This window comes from Eptatretus burgeri, chromosome 13, assembly GCF_056783735.1.
Source record: "Eptatretus burgeri isolate ZD-2024b chromosome 13, Ebu_testis_v1, whole genome shotgun sequence".
Classification (NCBI taxonomy): domain Eukaryota; kingdom Metazoa; phylum Chordata; class Myxini; order Myxiniformes; family Myxinidae; genus Eptatretus; species Eptatretus burgeri.
In genome coordinates, this window is record NC_140973.1 from 70,188,054 (window position 1) to 70,210,096 (window position 22,043).

The 22,043-nt window shown below is 44.2% G+C and overlaps 1 protein-coding gene across 8 annotated transcripts in view; it reads right to left on the reverse strand.

The window, feature by feature from the left end:
* Positions 1-22,043, reverse strand: part of LOC147014726 (numb-like protein) — an 88,977-nt gene that overhangs the window by 57,509 nt on the left and 9,425 nt on the right. The window contains exon 2 of one of the 8 annotated variants that reach the window (XM_085852904.1): positions 4,128-4,245. The exons of the other annotated variants lie outside the window; for them this stretch is intronic. The gene's annotated coding sequence lies outside the window, so the exon portion shown is untranslated. The remainder of the gene's footprint in view (positions 1-4,127; positions 4,246-22,043) is intronic. 8 annotated transcript variants of the gene reach the window in all.

The following is a 22,043-nucleotide window of genomic DNA, read 5'->3' on the forward strand; positions in this document are numbered from 1 at the left end:
TCATTGGAAGATGTTGGTATCATTGGAAGATGTTGGTATCATTGGAGGATGTTGGTATAATTAGAGGATGTTGGTATCATTGGAGGATGTTGGTATCATTGGAGGATGTTGGTATCATTGGAGGATGTTGGTATCATTGGAGGATGTTGGTATAATTAGAGGATGTTGGTATCATTGGAGGATGTTGGTATCATTGGAGGAAGTTGGTATCATTGGAAGATGTTGGTATCATTGGAGGATGTTGGTATCATTGGAGGATGTTGGTATCATTGGAAGATGTTGGTATCATTGGAGGATGTTGGTATCATTGGAGGATGTTGGTATCAATGGACAAAGTTGGTATAATTAGAGGACATTGCTGCAATTGGAGGAGGTTGGTATTATTGGAGTAGAATGGTATCACTTGAGCGGTTGGTTGAATTGAATTAAAGAAGGTTGGTATCAATGGACAAGGTTGGTATAATTAGAGGACATTGCTGCAATTAGAGGACATTGCTGCAATTGGAGGATGTTGGTATCATTGGAGGATGTTGGTATTGTTGGTGGATGTTGGCATCATTAGAGGAGGTTGGTATCATTGGAGGATGTTGGTATTATCGAAGGAGGGTGGTATCATTGAAAGATGTTGGTATCATTAGAGGAGGTTGGTATCATTGGAGGATGTTGGTATTATCGAAGGAGGGTGGTATCATTGGAAGATGTTGGTATCATTGGAAGATGTTGGTATTATTGAAGGAGGTTGGCATCATTGGAAGATGTTGGTTTCATTGGAGGATGTTGGTATCATTGAAGGATGTTGGTATCATTGAAGGATGTTGGTATCATTGGAGGATGTTGGTATCATTGAAGGATGTTGGTATCATTGGAAGATGTTGGTATCATTGAAGGATGTTGGTATCATTGGAGGATGTTGTTATCATTGGAAGATGTTGGTATCATTGAAGGATGTTGGTATTATCGAAGGAGGGTGGTATCATTGAAAGATGTTGGTATCATTAGAGGAGGTTGGTATCATTAGAGGAGATGCAAGTGTGATGAGTGTATATTTGTTACAAATGTAGGGAAAGGATGAACGTTTTGTTTCACTCAAGTCTTGGAAGCTGTATAATCATCTCCGAAAATAAGCAGAGTTAATCTTCCTGATGATGGAAACATGAACCCGCTGGCTGTTTTGCAACAATCAAAAAGTTCTCAAAAGAAATGACAACCTTTGAACAATGTTATAAATTGATGGACTCGTTTTCTGAGATGTAAGAGCAATGAACTTACAAAAACGATGATTTCAAGACAAACTGCCATTGTGACCTGGTTTAACGAAACCGTTTAACCATTTCTTTTCTTCCAATGTTCAGGATGAAGTTAAGCGCCTTGTAAAATATAGGTCACCAAGTGTTGCTGAGGCCACGAGTGTTATTGAACCATCTGGATTGCATCTGAATCAACAATTTGGATTGGGATGGGACGAGGAGGGAAGAATGGGTGGAGGAGGTAAAGAGAATTGTCAGGGACGGGGGTGGAGTGAGAAGGAGGGTGGAGTTGTCAGTAAGCCGTGCGTGTGCGCAGCTGCCACAACACAAACCCCAGCGAACTTGCTACACATCCTTCCCATTTGGCAGGCATTGAGTCCTGCTTTTGGAAATGAAGAATTTATGTTCGGTGACAAAACGAGACATTGCACAATGATAGTGTAATGTACTCACAAGACAGGGACGAAGGCTCTGAAGCGGGAACAACAGGTTTAATTCGGACATGGGAAAGTGATACCAACAACAGCATGGACAATCCCCATTGCATTGGTTGGCATTCAAGGAGAGGAGGAAATGCTCCGCTGAGTGTGGTGAGAAATGTGGTGGCAATGCATTGGTGCATTCGCAATTGTTTCAACTTTGCTCGGAGAGGGCAAAATGCCTTGACAGGAGATTTGATGACCCAGGTATTCAACTTCACGTGCCACAAAGGTACACGTCTCACGTCTTAGGCGTAAACCCAGCTTGTGACAGCCGACTGAGGACGTTGTTTTGGTTCTTGAGGTGTTCATGTTGTGACTTGCCAGTCATTAGTATGTCATCCTGGAATCCGACTGTCTTTGGTACAGTTTTCGATAATTTCTCCATCTTGTGTTGGAAGATTGGTGCAGCAGAGCGTATGTCAAATGGGCATCTGTTGTACATGTAAAGTCCTCGATGAGTGTTGATGCATGTATCGGGCTTGGAATCATCATCCAGTTCCATTTGAGCATAGACATTGATCAAGTCAAGCTTAGTGAATGTCTGGCCACCCATGAGAGTGGTGAACAGATCCTCTGCTTTGGGAAAAGGGCAACCATCCAGATTTGAATAGCGGTTGATCGTCGTTTTGTCATCCCCACAAATGCGCACTATTCCATCTGCTTTGAGTATTGGAACGATATATGTCGCCCAGTCGGAGTACTCGACTGGTGAGATGATGCCCTCATTCTGCAGGAGGTCAAGCTCACATTCGATCATCGATCGCATCATGTAGGGCACAGGTCGTGCCTTATGGAACAATGGCTGAGTATCTGCAGAAACATGAATCCTCACTTTGGGCCCTACAAATGAGCCAACACCATCGCTGAACAGGCCAGGGTACTTGTTGAGCACGGTATTGTACCCAGCATCAGAGTTGGAGACTCTGTTGACGTCACCCCAATTAAATCTGATTATTTGTAACCAATCTCAGCCGAAGAGGGTTGGTCCTTCTCCACGCACTATCAGTCGTGGTCAGACATGAGTGCGGTTTCCATATCCTACAGTCACGTTAGCTGAGCCAACTACAGGAACCACCTCCTTGGTGTATGTTCTCAAGTCAGTAGATACGAGCCGGAGTGCAGGAGCCTTTCTCGGAGGGTAGATGGAGGTAAACTTGCTCTCGCTCATCATTGATCTGGAAGCACCGGTATCAACTTCCATCCTCACCGGGATCTTATCGATTGTGACATCAACTATAATTGGAGCATCGGAGCTCTTTGTTCCAACAGAGAAAACCTCATAAGTTCCTCACTTGACTCTCGGCTGCAGGCTGTGCTCTGTGACCTATCGTCCGCTGCATCAGGGTTCACCCCAATGGGATAAGCAGGAGACGAGTTCTTCGACTTGGATCCAGAACAACGACACTTCAAGTGTCCTCGCTTACCACAGTTACCACAAGTATCATTCCTGTACCTACGTTGGAAAGCTTGATGATAACCTCCACAACATCAACAAGTTACCCCAACCTTCCGGGTAGATTCAGAAATGTCAGGAGGTGGAGGTGAATTTGGTGGCTTGCTGAAACACTTGTGCTTGTCGCCAAAGGTTACCTTGTTAACCGATGGGTCCTGCTGGATAACTTTTGACTTATTTGAGATCACACACAGGCTCTCGGCAGATTGCATACACGCAGTGGCTGTTTCCATGACTTTCGACAAATTGGGGTCGGATTCAGTTCGGAGTTTCCGCAGAATTGAGTCGTCATTGATGCCCTTCCCTGACTGCAAAACACCAGGGTTTATAGCTGGGTTGGAATTTCAGCTCAGGCTAGACACCTCAGATGTGAGCGTGCACACCTCGAGGGTATCCTGAATCAGCCCATCATGGACTATGTGCTCCACAGAAAACAGATGTACGCTTGCCCTTTTGATGCCTTCGGATCATTTGTTTTCGATCCAATGGTGATGTCTGCGGTAAACAGAAGCAAATAGCTCCAAGGGGAAATCGCAAGTTGTTCAAAATGACACGTAATTATATAAAAATAGGATGCAAGTGCAGAATATAAAGAGTGGAAAATTAGAGAAGAGAGAAATGAAAAGCCTTTCATTTAAATACGCGAGTCATCGGAGAGCTTTGAGATCAGTGGGGTCGGGGTGTAAGGTTACAAAAGCTGGAAGAGATCAAAGCGAGGAGGTTCAGCACCTCGGTCGGATTTGTCGCATGTGGAGAAACCTGGGGAAGATTCATCACAAGGCAAACTCGAAGGGCACTCGGTGGAGCGCGTACCTCCACCACATCATGCCTGATCCACGAGAACATATCGGGCCCATTACATGTTTGAAATATCATGCTGTGCAGTGCAATATCGTTTTTGGCCTTTTCTCTCAATGGTGAAGAATCACTTTAAAAATTAAATACCTCTCGTATCCAGATCCAGGTTCGGATCTTCACCAAAATCGAATCATTTCTTCCTTGTCACACACCCAGCCTGTCCACCAAGTTTCATCTGAATCCGTCCACAACGCTTTGAGATATCCTGTGCACAAACAGACAAACAAACAGACACAGACAGACAGACAAACAGGTAGGCGGACATGGGTAGTCGATCAAGTCGAATTTAGTCGTTTTTCAGCCGTTACTAGCCAACAAAAGCGTCCATAGCAACGGTTCTTTCTCACACATAACTAGCACATACCATGAACCTACCATACCAGTTTCATGTATATCTGACTCATCGTCTCTGAGATATAACGAACTTCGTTTTTTTATTGTTTTCGACCAGGGTTCATTCAAAGTCTATCTTCTCCGACAGTTTTCATAAGATCGGGCTGGAAATTTTTGACAATATGGCTGAATGTACTGCCCACAGTCGCTCGTGGCCTGATTTTTGATTGTCGAAAAAATAATATTTTTATTTATTATTTTCTCAAAAATTTCAAAGTCCCGTTGCTTGGCAACGGTGGTGTCCATAGCAACGGTTCTCATTTGCACACAATGAGGTCATGGTATGAACCTACCAACCAAGTTTCATCGAAATCGCCATTGTATTAACGGAGCACTGGACCGAACAGAGAGACAGACAGACAGACAGACAAACATATCGACGGAAATACTGATAATAAGGGTAGATCAAATTTCAAAAAAAAAATTTTTTTTTTAATTTTTTTTTCCGACTGGATCGACAACCCAACATATCGACAGAAATGCTGATAATAAGGGTAGAAAAAAAATCTCCATTTTTTTTTTCGACTAGATCGACTACCCAACAGAGAGGGGTGAAAGATATCTGAGATATCCTTCACCTTCGGTGGCAGAGGTAATAAATATCACGATGCTGGAATCTTTCCTCACTGCTCAGGTATTCAAGCAGAAAAGGTGGACCTTCTTCATCTCGAGTCAAGACACAAGTTAAAAAGAATGATGCAGGTGTCATTATTTAATTATCAAATGGCAAATTGAGAGATCCTCCACAAACAGAAATAAACCATGTCCAAATAGAAAATATTTCTTCCAAGAGGACAAGAAGGAAAGCGAAGGTGACATCTCTCCATCTTGATGTCATCCTTGATGGACTATTTAAGTGCTTATTGAGGAGAATATGGAAAGGTTCATTGCAAAACCCCAAAAGAAGAGACCATTGGTTCAAAGGAATAAACAATGTTGGTGAGATGGTGACGGGTCATTGAAATTCTAATGTTGGTGAGATTGTGACATGTCATTGAAATTCCAATGTTGGTGAGATGGTGACGGGTCATTGAAATTCCAATGTTGCTGAGATGGTGACGGGTCATTGAAATTCTAATGTTAGTGAGATGGTGACGGGTCATTGAAATTCTAATGTTAGTGAGATGGTGACGGGTCATTGAAATTCTAATGTTGGTAAGATGGTGACGGGTCATTGAAATTCTAATGTTGGTGAGATGGTGACAGGTCATTGAAATTCTAATGTTGGTGAGATGGTGACGGGTCATTGAAATTCTAATGTTAGTGAGATGGTGACGGGTCATTGAAATTCTAATGTTGGTGAGATGGAGACGGGTCATTGAAATTCTAATGTTAGTGAGATGGTGACGGGTCATTGGAATTCTAATGTTGGTGAGATGGAGACGGGTCATTGAAATTCTAATGTTGGTGAGATTGTGACAGGTCATTGAAATTCTAATGTTGGTGAGAATGTGACGGGTCATTGAAATTCTAATGTTGGTGAGATTGTGACAGGTCATTGAAATTCCAATGTTGCTGAGATGGTGACGGGTCATTGAAATTCTAATATTAGTGAGATGGTGACGGGTCATTGAAATTCTAATGTTGGTGAGATGGAGACGGGTCATTGAAATTCTAATGTTGGTGAAATTGTGACATGTCATTGAAATTCCAATGTTGGTGAGATGGTGACGGGTCATTGAAATTCCAATGTTGCTGAGATGGTGACGGGTCATTGAAATTCTAATGTTAGTGAGATGGTGACGGGTCATTGAAATTCTAATGTTAGTGAGATGGTGACGGGTCATTGAAATTCTAATGTTAGTGAGATGGTGACGGGTCATTGAAATTCTAATGTTGGTGAGATGGTGACAGGTCATTGAAATTCTAATGTTGGTGAGATGGTGACGGGTCATTGAAATTCTAATGTTAGTGAGATGGTGACGGGTCATTGAAATTCTAATGTTGGTGAGATGGTGACAGGTCATTGAAATTCTAATGTTAGTGAGATGGTGACGGGTCATTGAAATTCTAATGTTGGTGAGATGGAGACGGGTCATTGAAATTCTAATGTTAGTGAGATGGTGACGGGTCATTGGAATTCTAATGTTGGTGAGATGGAGACGGGTCATTGAAATTCTAATGTTGGTGAGATTGTGACAGGTCATTGAAATTCCAATGTTGCTGAGATGGTGACGGGTCATTGAAATTCTAATATTAGTGAGATGGTGACAGGTCATTGAAATCCTAATGCTAGTGAGATGGTGACGGGTCATTGAAATTCTAATGTTGGTGAGATGGTGACGGGTCATTGAAATTCTAATGTTGGTGAGATGGTGACGGGTCATTGAAATTCTAATGTTGGTGAGATTGTGACAGGTCATTGAAATTCTAATGTTGGTGAGATGGTGACGAGTCATTGAAATTCTAATGTTGGTGAGATGGTGACGGGTCATTGAAATTCCAATGTTGGTGAGAATGTGACGAGTCATTGAAATTCCAATGTTGGTGAGATGGTGACAGGTCATTGAAATTCTAATGTTGGTGAGATGGTGACGAGTCATTGAAATTCTAATGTTGGTGAGATGGTGACGGGTCATTGAAATTCTAATGTTAGTGAGATGGTGACAGGTCATTGAAATCCTAATGCTAGTGAGATGGTGACGGGTCATTGAAATTCTAATGTTGGTGAGATGGTGACGGGTCATTGAAATTCTAATGTTGGTGAGATGGTGACGGGTCATTGAAATTCTAATGTTGGTGAGATGGTGACGGGTCATTGAAATTCTAATGTTGGTGAGATTGTGACGGGTCATTGAAATTCCAATGTTGCTGAGATGGTGACGGGTCATTGAAATTCTAATGTTAGTGAGATGGTGACAGGTCATTGAAATTCTAATGTTGGTGAGATGGTGACGGGTCATTGAAATTCTAATGTTGGTGAGATGGTGACGGGTCATTGAAATTCTAATGTTAGTGAGATGGTGACGGGTCATTGAAATTCCAATGTTGCTGAGATGGTGACGGCTCATTGAAATTCTAATGTTAGTGAGATGGTGACAGGTCATTGAAATTCTAATGTTAGTGAGATGGTGGCGGGTCATTGAAATTCTAATGTGGGTGAGATGGTGACGGGTCATTGAAATTCAGATTGATATTCAAAGTTGGTAGAACGTGGATGATTCAGTCTTGATTCATGAAGTATCCTCATGATCAGTGCAATCAAAGTACAGACAATATTTACGTGGAACGTTCATCGAGTTTGTCCTTCCTGAAGAAGACGAAACAACTGATGTGGAATCCTCAGGTATTTATTTGGTCCAAATATCACACTTGGAGTTCAACCCAAATCGAAAATGAATTACTGCAGATGTTGGGGGTGAGGGGTGGGAGCTTTGTCTCCCCTATTGACATGGAGTGGGTTTCTGTCCATTTTCACAGAGATGAAAGCAATCTACAGGCATTAACAAAACCACAATCTCTGGGACTATCAGCAGCAGATCACGAGGTGATGTCTGTGACCCCCTTATAACTCTTCACTGTACATAAACACAGCAAAAAATAAAATAAAATAAAATAAAATAAAACGTGCTTGTGTGAACTTGTTCCCCGTTTCGCTGCGTCCTTTCCTTCGTTTGAATTTCCATCTTGCTTTACGTAAGGGGTTCGTAGTGGGTGCAACATCCCGGTAATTAATCTGAACTGTCCAGGTCGACGATAACACCGCTCGGTTATCTCGACAGTACGGAACGGGCCGCCCAAGCGGCTCGTGTCCGGAGTCGACCTGCGGAGAGGTACGATCGCCCGGTTTACCATCCGCGTGGGTACTTAGGTAGGTTGAGTTTGGTGAACAACCCTATCCTACTAGAAAAAGTTTGGTGAACAACCCTATCCTACTAGTTTGGTGAACAACCCTATCCTACAAAAACTAGAATGGCACTTGGTACAGCGCATATACCTCCGCCACACAATGTCTGATCCATGAGAACATATGGGGCCCAACACATTTTCGAAATATCATGCTGTGCAGTAGTATATATATATATATATATATATATATATATATATATATATATATATATATATATATATATATATATATATATATATATATATATATATATATATATATATATATATATATATATATATCGTTTTTGAGCCCAATCTCTCAATGGTGAAGAATCACTTTTAAAATTAAACAATTCTCATCTTCAGATCCAGATTCCGATCTTCACCAAAATCGAATCAATTTGTTGTGCTCACACAACCAACGTATCCACCAAGTTTTATCCAAATCCATGCACAACTTTTTGAGATATCATGTCATGCTCTTTATCATTTTTGGCCCCATCTCTCAATGGTGAAGAATCACTTAAAAATTTTTATCGGATACGGATCGGGATCATCACCAAAATCTAACCAGTTCATCCTTGTCACACACCCAACCTGTCCACAAAATTTCATCCGGATCCGTTCACAACTTTGAGAGATATCTTGTACAAAAACACACAGACAGAAAGGGGTGAAAACATAACCTCCTTCACCTTCAGTGGTGGCGGTAACACACACACACACACACACACACACACACACACACACACACACACACACACACACACACACACACACACACACACACACACACACACACACACACACACACACACCTTGTTATCCTCTTTTTGTTCCTTGGATTGTTATGTTCATCTCATTTATAGGACCATTTACACACACCTTGTTATCCTCTTTTTGTTCCTTGGATTGTTATGTTCATCTCATTTATAGGACCATTTGAATGCCCCACACAGTGACAAGCCAGGGGTGAATCAGATTTGACAAACCAGTTCATTTCTTCAACAAGCCATAAGTAATAATGAGGTCCAAACAGCTCATTTGCAAACGCAAAGGAAAACTAATGAGCTGGTTACGTCTTCGTGATATTTTCCTTTGTACCTGTTTGTCACCTTCCATACAAGAACCGAATCAAAGTCATGAACATAACATTTATATAATTGGATGAGGATCATGTGGATGCTATTACTTGGTTGCACAGGGTACGCGTCTTGATGTCTGTTGCAACTTACCCGAAAAGCATTTAAGAGTCAACCACAAAGTGTTGAATGAAAGCACATGAAGAGCAGACAGATTACCTCCTCTCTGACAGTCAGTCGTGAGCGACCTGGGTTCTCACCAACAAATTGGTCGTGACGTGGTAATAATGTTGCACGGAATCCAAAAAATTTACCGATGCACTGTGTTCACCTGCCAAGATCATTCGACACCAGTAAATGGGATGTTAAACTCAGGAGGGAATCTCAGCTTATCTCGGTACGACTCAAAATGTCAGTAAGGACAAAAATAAATAATTTAGGAGATGTCACACCTCCGACTTCACACGACTGTAAATTCGGGTCACAACCGTCGATGTCACATGGAGCCATCTAGTAACACAGTAGCGTGGTTCGAGCCCATTGATCTCTATAGCAACTGGATTGAAGGCTGAACCCCGATTCGCCTGTTCATTGTGACACCACCGGAAGTGTGCTGGCGGCCATACTGTATCCACCAAGACACGCAATGAATGCGTGAACGCAAGGGGGAAAGCAGTCGCTGATCTTCCGATTGATTTCATTGGTTTTACAAATATTCTGATGTCATACTGATTGAATCGCTAAAAATACTGCACTTCAAACCAAAATGCCGGTCGTGTGCCGCCCAAGGGTGTGATACAAATGGTGATGAATGTGGACAAAGAGAGACTTGAGCGACTTTCCATCGGTAAGGCTGCAAACACTGTCACTGTGTGTTCCTGAAAATTGAACAAAGCCGTCGGCTGAAGGGATAGGAGAAAAAATGTCTTCCTAGAATGGTTTATTAAACTGGAGAAGCATGGTACTTCGTAGGGAGTTTGTTACTAAAATTTGATGGTCCTTCTTCACAAGTATAGGCCCACTGACCGAAGACTCTTTCTTTTTGTTGCGTAAAGGTTTCCGCACTGTGATCCAGAGAGATTGTGAAAATGGGTGATCAGCATGAAGAGGGACAGGTGGACACCGACAAAAAGGTCTCGTCTTTGCTCCAACCATTTCACCACAAAGACTGCTGTGACAAACTGGTCAGGATGTTTGCCTCAAGGCCACTGCAACTGCTACAATTTTACCTTTCCTGACCACCTTCAGAAGGTAATCACACTGGATTTTTTTTTTGGTGTTTTCTTAAAAATTGTTTCAAAATAATGGAAATTATTGTTTCATTATGTTTACACTTACAATTTTCCATTTCAGAAAATTACAGTTCGTAAAGCACGAGCTGCCAGGACACACATCTGTTCAGAAGGAAAACATCTCACATTCCGGCACAAGTATTGAGTCTTCCTGCCAAGATAAAACACCAGCTTCCCACAACAGTACCCAATAAGATCACTCCTAAGTTACTATGCAATAGCTCTGCACTGTTTTCTTTTGTAAATACTTGCATTTATTTTGCCGCAACCCATAAATCCTTGCTCCCCCCCCCCACTGTACATATTGCTTGTTAAAAAAAAACTTTCATTATTGGGCCACATGACCAGAAAACTGGGCCACAAAACTTGCTTTATAAATAAATTGCTTGTGTAATAAATGCCTCCAGCTCGTTCCATTTTTTCCTCCATTGGTCCAGCATGGTCCGCACGTAGTTAGCCGCGAAGTTCTACCGCACAAATTGGCTCTTATTAGCCGGTGCGTACTTGGCAACTCTGCTCGGCTGCACCTGATATGGTAAGTTAACGCCAGTATGCATCGAGGGCACGAGACTCCCCCCTTGGTGTAGCCGTCCACACCTCAGATAACACGTTAGGTAGCGCAACCCTGTAGGATTGGCAGTACCAATCAGCGTTTATGGTTGCCTAGCAACCTGCCGGCATGCAGAATTATCTGTGCCTGGTGGCCTGAGGACCGGGCGTTCGGTAGGGACCTGAGTGATTCCCCTGGTGGCAAGCCTCGTACACCCAATCCGCAACAATATTATATTTTAGGAATAGCCCCGACACTATACAATTAATGAAGTGTGTGTGTGTGTGTGTGTGTGTGTGTGTGTGTGTGTGTGTGTGTGTGTGTGTGTGTGTGTGTGTGTGTGTGTGTGTGGGTGTGTGTGTGTGTGTGTGTGTGTGTGTGTGTGTCGTTGGTTGTTATCTCCATCTGCAGGTTTCACAAAAATAACGTAAAACTCCCAACGTTGAGAATGTTTTTGGCGGCCATTTCCTTTAAATAGAACCATGGCAGACATCGGACTTTTTCTCGATTGCTCCGCTTCTGAAAAAAAACTTTATTTTTGCCATGATCTACAAGTACGCCAACTTTCATGCTTGTACGTTAAAACCCACAATTGGCCGATATATTTACCTGACTTGGTACATACGAGTACAGCATGAGAGAAGGTACAGAGTGTCAGAGTCAGGTCATGAACCCATGAAGTACTGGGCATCAAAACAGCCATTCGACTGGTAAGATTACAGAGGTCGAGTTGGGGTTTTAATAATGGTTTCTAGGCAAATGATTTAGACACTACAGTTGTTTGGTGAAGATTCTAAGAGGGTAAGGGAGTAAAGCAAGCACGTAGCATTCCGATGCTTCATGACATCCATTATCCATTACAGAGTGCACAAGTGTGCGCAACCTGCACTCGGAAAGCAGGACCTCGGGCCAAAACCTCATGGAAATAAATGAGTATTAAATATTAACAGTCACATTTGGGTTTTTATTTTTCACATTACTTACGGCAAAAGCGAAAACCAATTCACTCCATTACCCTGCAAATGGACACACCAAGTGAGCAGAAGCAGTGTTTGTGCAAAACCCTGACAGACCGTCCCTCTTCGTGCTGCCCAAATTAATGGTTTGTCTTGAAGGAGACAAGCTGCTCTTTGTAAGCTTACATCTACTGGCACGGAACCCCACACATCCGCTTTCATCGACAGCCCAAGATACACACACAGGGATGGGAAGAAGTCCACCTTTAATGACGGTCTTTCTCCAGTGAGGACAACCAACAAGTAATGCTTGACGTTATATTGTAATTACTTCGGACGTAACATGTGGATGCTGGTCACATCATTTTTTTTGGAAGCGTGTTGATGTCGCTGATGCAGTGCCCCCTGTTTTCAGTAAGCTGGTACTCATTTTGCCAACTTCGGAGGGATCTCAGGCTGAATCAACCCACCTGGTATTATTTAACAGTGAGACAGGAGCTCAAACTCAAGACCTTCAAATCTTAACCGTTAAGTCAACAACACCAGGTATTTGGTGATTGATGCATTGGGACAAAACACCAGGTTAAACTTGTGGTCCACATTGCCAATGGTGTAAAAAAAAAAATTGGCAATGATCGTGAAGGTTACTTACTCGTCGATAGCATTAATCCTCGTCATGATGTCTCAGTGACATCGTGATATATGGCAAGCGATTAGAAGAAATGGTTTTGTGTTTGGGAATAGGATCAGTCAAGTCCATGAGTGGTGAGCTTGTGTTTCTCCTTCCAAACTTGCACACCCCACACCGACTGTCCACTCCAGAACAAAGGCCTCCCTCAACTCATGTTAAGGATGTTGGCATAGTCACCATGCTGCAAGTTAGCGAGAGGGTGCGTGTAGGAACTTGTAATTTGTTCATGTTGCCGGTGATAACTCGTCTGCTTTTCGCGAAGGACGCCGTTTGATCTTTAATGTCCACACACTAATGCCGGTAGACACGTCCATCAGAGGGACGACACACACATTGATGAATCACACTGCCTGTGAAACACCTGGGTAGCAGTTCATACCTGTGTCGGGATTCGAACCCAAGCTAGACAGCTTAGAGGGGAGCGTGCGTACCTCGAGGTTATCCCACCGGCCCAGAAAACAATCGCTTCAGAGTAAACATACTTTCTCGCATTTTTCTTCCAACATCGTTCCTGAAGATTTAATGATGCGCCGAGTGCCTGATTGGATTTTTCACTGCAGATAGGTTAGGTTTATCACGTGATCTGCACGGCGCCATAAAGTAATTGGAGCGGCTTCAACAACGGAAAAGAGCAACGACCTCAGAGCATTCCAAAGAGGTTTGAGAGTGCATGTCGGATGACTCGTTAGTGTAACTGGTTCGGATGGGCTGGGATATTCTCGAGGGACACACACTCACCTCGACCTGTCGAGCCTGGGTTCGAATCCAGACCCAGCTATAAACCGTCGCCCTGGTGATTTGCAGGCAATTGATACATCGATGTGTGCCAAGTCCCTCGGATGGACGTTATTTAACCGGGTGTGTTGTCTGCAAGCATTAGTAGGTCGATGTTAAAGATCGCACGGTGTCTGCTGATTAAGAGTGGGTGAGTTATCAATGGCATCCTGAACAAATCACAAATTCTCACCCGAACGTGCATGGACGCTGGAAATAGTGCGAAAGCCATTCTTCAGTAGTGATGCAACCAGCTGGTTGAATTCAGAGTTGAATCCCAATCTGATAAGAGATTTGCTAATGATAACAACTGGCTGGGATGTGAAGGATTGTTAAAGCCTGCTGTCTTTAAGGCTATGCTTTGGCTGAGATTCCGACACTCAGACTGGCTAAGTTCTCAACAAGGAACAACTTTAAGGGAACTAAAGAAGTGAAGCAAAAACAAGGAAAACTAGAGGGGGAGCACTCGGTGGAGCACATACCTCCACCACGCAATTCCTGATCCAGTAGAACATATCTGGCCCAATACATTTTTTAAATATCATGCTATATATCATTTTTGGCCCCATCAATCAATGGTGAAGGATCACTTTAAAAATTAAATAAATCTCGTATCCAGATCTGGATTCGGATCTTCACCAAAATCGACTCAATTCTTCCTTGTCAAACACCCAACATGTCCACCCAGTTTCGTCTGAATCCGTCAACAACTTTTTGAAGACATCGTTCTGAATATCATTTTTGGTGAAGAATATCATCCCTCAATGGTGAAGAATCATTGAAAGATTCTGTTATCTGGATTGAGATCTTCACCAAATTTCATCCGAATCCATCAACAGCTTTTTGAGATATCCTGCTCACAAACAGACAAACAGACAGACCAGCCGGTCGGTGGCGATGGGTCGCCGAGCATGGAAACTATAAGATGTAGAGCAAAATGGATGTCATTTTGCGGATCGGGAATCACCTTAAGATTATGCATATCAAATCTCATCCAGTTCCATCTACTGATAACTACTCGGTATCCATTTGAATGAAAAGTACCGAAAATGCGGTTTGAAATCGGAAATCCCCAAAGTTCGAGGGGGTGCTGTGGGTGAACAAAGATCTAAATCGAAAATCCAGCTTGATCGTTTGTGCACAATGTATTCCAGACGATTAGTGTGAATTTTCATGACCGTCCGATCATAACCCGAGGAGGATTAGCATTTGGTGCGAAGGCACCTCCAGCTCTCGCATATTATCGATTTTTGCACTAATTGACCTTTGACCCCTGACCGAAGCGAAATCGGTCAATATGTCCTGAGGCAAAGTTGTAGTACTCATTGAGTACCATGAACCTGCAAAGTTTCATCCGTATCGATGCACTCACCTGGTCGCTAGGGGGCCTTCAATTTTCGCCAATTTTCACGCATACCCTAATTGTAGGGGACGCTGCGGGTAAAGCATTCCATATATCACAAAAACCGGAATATATTTGATAGAGCATCACCTGTAGATCATTCGTGCCAAATTTCATAACCCTACGTGGGATAATGGCTTTCAGAATTGATTTCGCGTGAACGGTACCGATTTTGAAGGTTTTTCGGTTGTTGCTGGGGAACCAAAGCGTCCCGAGCAACCATCACAATTTCCAAAGCACGAGGTCATAAGATGTACCTACCACCCGAGTTTGGTCAAAATCCGCCCACGTTTACTACCAATTATGCTGATGACAAACGAACAAACATCCAAACAAACAGACAGAATTACTGACAATAAGGGTCACCTATTTCGGCGACCCAACAGACTGGGGTGAAAACAGGACCTCCTTCCACCTTCGGTGGTGGAGGTAATAACATTTGTGAAAACTCCAACTGAGAAAACAGCATCCTTGGTCTGACAGTTAATGGGATGCCGTGTAACAAGAAATGGCGAACAAACTTTCAGGTGAGGGGAAGAGGAAACCCATGCAATGGTGATGAGGAAACCATTGGGCTTGTTGTGGAAATAATTGAAAGCAGGGACTTCACTCCTTGGGGGAAAAAGCAATTTGCATCAAGTGAGACGAGGACCTTGTTATTGTCCAAAAAAATGAGATGATAATTATTTTTGTGTAGTTTAAAAAAAAAAACCTTTCTTTTTTTATACTCGAACTTTGAGAGGTCTTCCACAACCTGCGGTACGCAGCGTAATACCTGCATTTAAAATTAGTGGGGGGTAGGGGTGGGAGGACTCGATGATTGAGATGAAGGAATATGAAGTGTTAATTTCACTCACCTTGATCACCTCATCAAGCCCACCCACAATGTTTCCGCAGAATTTACCTGTTGATAAATTCTCTCGACAAAAAAAATCAAGGTGAGTGAAATTAACACTTCGTATTCCTTCATCTCAATCATCGAGTCCTCCCACCCCTACCCCCCACTAATTCTAAATGCAGGTATCGAGCCTTATGGAGCAGAACAAGACAAGGCAACGTGTCAACAAACATAAAGTGGAACGAAGGAGACATTTTTCAAAAAAAATCCTAATCCTGCAATTTTACATTCACAGAACACGTACCGCTGATGCAGTGCCCCCTGTATGTTTCGGGAGGAATTTAAAGGATGTTCAGGATGTCGGTGACAGCTCACCTACTCTTCGTGAAGGACACCATGGAATCTTCAACATACACCGAAGATGGACAGAGGTTATGTTTTCACCTGTTTGTTTATTTGTCTGTCTGTGAGCAGGATATCTCAAAAAGTTGTCGACGGATTCAGAGGAAACTTGGTTGACAGGTTGGGTGTGTGACAAGGATGGATTCATTTGATTTTGATGACGAACTGGAAGCAATGATTTTTTGTCATCGATTCTTCACCATTGAGAGATTGCGCCAAAAACAATACATAGCACTTCTTCTCCTCCTCCTCTTCCTTGTATAAGGGGTGAAGTCCGATGAAGCACCAGGCTTCCGTCGTGCCTTGACCACAATACTCCTCCACCTCTCTTTGTCTTCAGCCAACTCTCTCCAATCTCCAACCACCCTAACCTTACAGATATCCCTCCTCACACAATCCTCCCATCCCAAGCATGGTCTAGCTCTTTTCCTTCCACCTTTCTCCCTTAACTTGCTCGCTCTCTTTGCCATTCTCTCTTCCCCCATCCACACTGAGTGTCCAGCCCATCTCAGCTGCCATTCCACTTACCTCCCCGTCAAGCTCATCTGCACACCAATCTCCTCACTCAGTTCATCCATCCTTCTTCTATCCACCCTCTTCACTCCCACAATCCTCCTGACCCAGTAGTTCTCGCAAACATGCAGCCTCTGTTATTGTCTCTCTGTCAGTGCCACCATCTCCAGACCGTAAAGGTCGGCCTGCGTGACACACAACATCAGGACCTTCCCTTTCAATTTCCTTGATATTTTGCTGTCCGCCATTACTCCCTCAACCCTCCTCCACACATTCACATCCACCTGAATCCTCCTCCGCACCTCTGCCTCAGACTTACCATCCCCATAACTGATCCTCCGAGATACTCAAACCTATTTCCCTGCCTGATCTCCTTCCCCTCTAACCTGATATTCATTTATTTTCTCTGCTGCCCGACCCATGTTACTTCAGTCCTCTCCATACCAATCTTCAGCACATTTCCCAAATACCTCCTTCTACTCCCCCAGTACTTCCTGCATCTCCCACCCACTCTCCACCACAACAGCCAGATTATCCACATACAGCATCTTCCCCATACTACCCCTCAAGCTCACCTTCCTGCTCACCAGCTCCATCACCATGATAAACATGAGTGGGCTGAGAGAGAGCTTCCCTGCTTCAAATCGATATTCACACTGAACTCAGACATCCCAGGACCAACCAAGACTCTTCCCTTCGTTCCCTTGTACATCCCTTCCACCAACCGAGCTTCTGCTTCTGGCACTCCCACCCATCACCATCTCTCTCAGGACAGTGTTGTCGGCCTTCTCTAGGTCCACAAATCCCAATGACATCTCACCTTGCACCTACAACCTCTCCTCCACCAGCTGTCTCAGCGTGAACATCCCATCTGTCATTCCCCTACCCTTTCTAAACTCCTGCTGCTCTTCTCCGATCTCCATCTCCACACTCTTCCTTATCCTCCCATCCAGAATCCTCTTAAACACCTTCATGACATGACGTAGGAGCGTCATGCCCCTGTACATCCCAATTAACCCTGTCCCTCCACTCCTCTGGAATTGAACCCACTCTCATACATACATTTAACAGCTTATTCGTCCAACTGACTCCGGCTTCTCCTGCTGCAATTATCACCTCTGCACGCACCTCATCAATACCTGGCACTCTTCCCTTCTTCATCCCCTTCAATGCCGTCTGCACTTCCTCCTCTGTGATTGCCACGAACTTCACTTTCCCCTCTACATAACACAGTAGCTCCAGCTCGCCGTTGCTTCCTTCCAGGTTCAACAGCTCTATGAAATATCCTTCCCACACCTTTAATACTGCCACCCTCTCTGTCACTAGCCTCCCCCCACCATCCTGAATCACCGATCCCTCCCCCTCCCCATTCATGTCCTGACCATCCTTATCCCTGTCAAGAGCCAATTTGGATATCATCTTCCTCTTACCATCCTCTTCCAACTTGTTACACACCTTCTCTTCCATATCATTCTTCACCTTATCCACAGCTCTCCTTGCTGCTTTCCTCTTCTGCCCACACAGGTGCTGCTTCTCTATCCTCCTCCTTTTTACCAACTGCCTTCGCTACCTCCTCCATCCACCATACCTGGTTTCTATCCCTCGATGATGCACCCTTTGCTGATGTCCTTCACCAAACTTTTGCAATTCCCCTAACCGTCAGTCAATACTTCTTCCACTCCTCCTCCAACCCTTCCGCTTCTTCGCTGAGTTGCTCATACCTTGCCCTCAACAACGATGTTTCCCCAACACTCCCCCCACCGAATATCCTTCTGGCCGCTGCTCTTAACCTTCCTCATTTTCTCCATCCGTACCACAAACACCACAGGCTTGTGCTGGGTGGTCACATGCTCTCCTGCCACTGCCTTACAATTCTTAATCCTCCACAACTGTTACTTCCTTACCACCACCAAATCCAGTTCTGTTCTATGATGTCCACTCCTATGGGTAATATTGTGGCTTTCCCACTTTTGAAAGAGTGAAACAGCTATGGCCATGTGATTCCTCAAAACAAGCTGTTCACCCTCTCTATTCCTCGTTCCACAACCAAATTTACCAAAACATTCCCCTTCACCTGGCTCTGCTACTCTTACATGCGCATTAAAGTCCTCTGCAATGCACAGCATCACGTCCAGCTCAACAATTCCCATCATTCTCTCCAGCGTGGCCGTAAATTCCGACTTCTCTGCCCCAGTCCTTCCCGTTTGTGGCCCGTATACCAACATAACACAAACCATTTGCCTCTGTACCACCAATCACGCCATAACTATCTGTACCTCCCATCTTTCCAGTCTGACAACCTGCTTGCTGATCTCTTCCGACACTATTATTCCCACGCCATTACTAACTTCCATCTCCAACCGCATGCAACAGCTTGTATCCTCCTACCAACCACCTCACCCTGTCTCCTTTCTATTTGGTCTCCTCCACACAAAAAACACTTCCAACCACCTCCTCTGCATCATCTCAACCACCTCATCTCCTCTCCCCCCCCCCCATTGATCCCACATTCAAACTACCTAGCCGGACCTCACTTATGAACCGCTCTTCCTGGCAGAGCTAGTACCTTATGAGCAGTTTGGCACATCTCAAAAATGTGTGGATGGATTATGAGAAAACTTGGTGGATGAGTTGGTAACAACAGGAAAGAGATTTTGCAGCATTGACTTTGTCCAAATTATTATTACGAGTGCGGGCCCGTAGGTGCGTTCCAGTATATGCGGGCCCGTAGGTGCAGCTTCATTCCTTCGCTCTCGTAAACAATGACTGGATTGGGGCATTTTTTCAATTAGATCGGACCAACCGTATCATAAATGGCCATAACTTGGGAAACACCTGAGAAACATACTCAGGTCCCCAGCGTCAATTGTGACGTCATATCAAACGAAGAAGAAGAAGAATTGTGACGCCCCTCTCTCGCCCCCCTCTCTCCCCCATAGTCTCGCCCCTCCTGTCTTCCCCTCTCTCTCTCCCCTCTCTCTCACCCCCACTCTCATTCCCACCTCTCACACCCCCTCTCCCGTCCTCTCTCCTCTCCCCCTCTCTTGAATTGTGACGACCCCTCTCTCTCACCCCCTCTCTCGCCCTCTCTCCGCCCTCTCTCTTGTCCCCCTCTCTCCCCTCTCTCCCCCCTCCTCTCTTGCCCCCCTCTTCTCCCCTAGTCTCGCCCCTTATAGATCGATTATTATTATTATTATTATTATTATTATTATTATTATTAGCCAAGGCTTGTGGAAGAGCGAGTACACTGAACGGATCAGGACGTATCAGAAAAAAAAACAAAAAAAAAAGAAAAGGATGCAAAACGCATGCATGGAGAAGGAAACTCCAAGGAGGAAAAAAAAAATGGAGCATCAGCAGGGATTTGGGTGGGGTTAACGAGGGTAGAAAAGATCATGGTTTTGGATTGGGGACGATCTGAGATGGTGGTGAGGAGCAGTATTGAAGACATGGAGGGAAGAATGACATTGAAGAGGGTGTGGAAGTTGGTTCCACAGGCAAGGAAACAGGAATAAATGAGTGGAGGTGAGAAGTCATCCTGGATTTTGATCATTTTTACCAGAAGAGGGTTGATTGTGGACTGTGTGAGCTCTGCAGAAATCTGGAGGGGACAAAGCATGGAGAGGACAGAGGGTGCAAGACCAGAAAGGAAACAGAAGAAGACAGAGAGACCACCGACATGTCTGCGATGGCAAAGTGATAGACCCATAAACTCAGCTTAATCACGGGAGATTCCAATGATCTTGAAGGCTTTGATTTCCACAGCATCAAGGTGAGCAAGATGTGAGGCAGTGGAGTCAGCCGAGAGGGGAGAGAAGGACTCCATCAAGCTGTGGATGAAGGCCTTTTAATGTGGAGAGTCGTTCAGGTGTTCCAAGGAAGGACTTTTATACAATGGAGGATGCCCAGTCGGTACCTGGCTTTGGAAGCCAACTTTGAAATGTGCTTTGCCCAAGAAAGATCATGGCTGGTAGTGAGACCCAGGAGTTTGAATGACTGAACCTCCTCAAGAGGATTGATAAGAAAGTAGAAGGAAGGGTTTGCCAGATCGTCCTTTTGGAGAGAGATACATGCTCCAAGCGTTGGACCATCTTGTGATATATTTCTTTTCAAGGTCTAAAGAGAGGGAAGAGGCTGCAACCTGCCTGTCTGAAGGATGTCACAGCAGAGCATGGAGTCATCAGTAAGCAGATAAAGAGGATTTTCTACAGAGTATGAATCAATATCAGGAATAGGACTGGGCCAAGAACACTGCCTTGGGGCACTCCAGCCTTGACAGGGAGAGGAGAAGAAAGGAAAATTACATCAAATCCAGCGATTGCATTACATCGAAAGGTAAAAACTTTCAGCCCACACATTCGCATGATCTTGGCAATTTCCTAACAACCAGCCTCGTTTGTAATACTCCAAATATAATGTATATTTTACAAAGTAACACCATACATCAAATGAGCCAAACGACAAAATATTCAACTCAAGTACAGACGTAACTTTCTGAAAAGCCGAGCACCACAAGCCCGGCGTGGCATTTGAGTAACTGGGCATGTGAACACCGACAGTAGAGGTTGAGGTAGTTTGACTTTCTTCTTGTCTCTTGCCTGTCCATCAAACATGTTCATTTACACAAGTTGAAAAGTGGAAAAACAATTTGTGTTTAAGAACTACGCACAGCCAACAAGGCCTTGATCAGTCGCTCAATGGAGGACTGCTCTCCATTTCAGGTGGATGCCCCAGCATCTCATCCGTCTCTCCCGAATGCTGTGTAATCTAAAGTTCTCAACATGATTGAAATCTCCCGCGATGAGGCACAAGTTTCTGTTGCTTTCACATCCCAAGCAGGTCAATGGTCCCTCTGTTTTTCTATGGCCCTCCTCCAATATTGCACTATCTCCTTTCTCAGTCTTCAAACTATACCCAGATCCTCGAGGATATACATGTTCGACCACTACCCCCCCCCCTCCCTCCTGGTTCAAGTCCTAAAATCTTGGCTTTCCACCCATCTTCATTCACCCTTTGACACCTCTTTTCTCCTGTTTGTGGAAATGCCTTGCTGAGACAGTCAAACAATGTCCCTCCCTTCCCTCCAGGGCCTCAAGCAGGAGGTGGACCACCACCATATCGTCATGTTATCGTCCATTACGACCTGCAATGTTTTCTACCCCCATGAACATGACCTATCCCAACCGCATTAACACAACCTATCCCAACCCCCTTAACCATACCTATCCCAACCCCATTAACACAACCTATTCCAACCCCATTAACCCTACCGATCTAAC